This window comes from Camelus bactrianus, unplaced genomic scaffold (genome assembly GCF_048773025.1).
Source record: "Camelus bactrianus isolate YW-2024 breed Bactrian camel unplaced genomic scaffold, ASM4877302v1 HiC_scaffold_154, whole genome shotgun sequence".
Lineage (NCBI taxonomy): Eukaryota > Metazoa > Chordata > Mammalia > Artiodactyla > Camelidae > Camelus > Camelus bactrianus.
The window spans coordinates 970,299-971,304 of record NW_027413924.1 but is presented as its reverse complement, the minus strand read 5'-3'; positions in this window follow the sequence as shown (position 1 = coordinate 971,304).

The following is a 1,006-nucleotide window of genomic DNA, read 5'->3' as shown; positions in this document are numbered from 1 at the left end:
ATAGGTGAATAGACTTCCAAACAGGGTCAACCGAACTCCAAAACGTACAAGTGAGTCACAGAAGCCAACTAAAAGCTAACTAAAGGCGGGGGGGGGGGGAGGGGAAGCATGGAGATGAAACAACATGCTATCGAAAAACCAACGGGTGAATGATGAAATCAATGAGTTGAAATAAACAAAAAACCCAACAACAACAACAACAACAACAACAACAACAACAACAACAACAACAACAACAACAACAACAACAACAGCAAAGAGAACCTTGATACAAATGAAAATGAAAACCCAACCACCCAAAACTTATGGGACGCAGCCAAGGCTGCACTAAGGGGGAACTTTATAGCGATACAGGCCTTCCTAAAAAATGAAGAATGATCTCAAAGAAACAATCGAACCCACCAGCTGAAAGAACTAAAAAAAAGAAGAGCAGAAACACCCAAAAGTCAGCAGAAGGAAGGAAATCCTAAAGATCAGGAAATCATTAAAGTAGAGGTTAAAATAAAAAGAGAGAAGAAAGAAAAGAAAGAAAAGAAAGAAAGAAAGAAAGAGAAAGAAAGAAAGAAAGAAAGAAAGAAAGAAAGAAAGAAAGAAAAGAAAGAAAGAAAGAAAGAAAGAAAGAAAGAAAAGAAAGAAAGAAAGAAAGAAAGAAAAAGAAAGGGAGGGAGGGAGGAAGGAAGGAAGGAAGGAAGGAAGGAAGGAAGGAAGGAAAGAAAAAGAAAGAAAAAGAAAAGAAAAGAAAAGAAAAGGAAGAAATCAAACCAAAAGCTGTTTTTTTGAAAGAGTCCATAAAATCGACAAACCTCCGGCCAATCTCACCAAGAAAAGACACAAATCAAGTCCATAGACACGTAACACGCACGCATACACACACCACATACATACATACATACATACAAACAAACAAACAAACAAACAAACATGCATACATACATACTTACTTACTTACTTAAGCCAAGCATGCAAAATAAAAATCCCTCCATGACGGGAAGCAACCTAGATCATC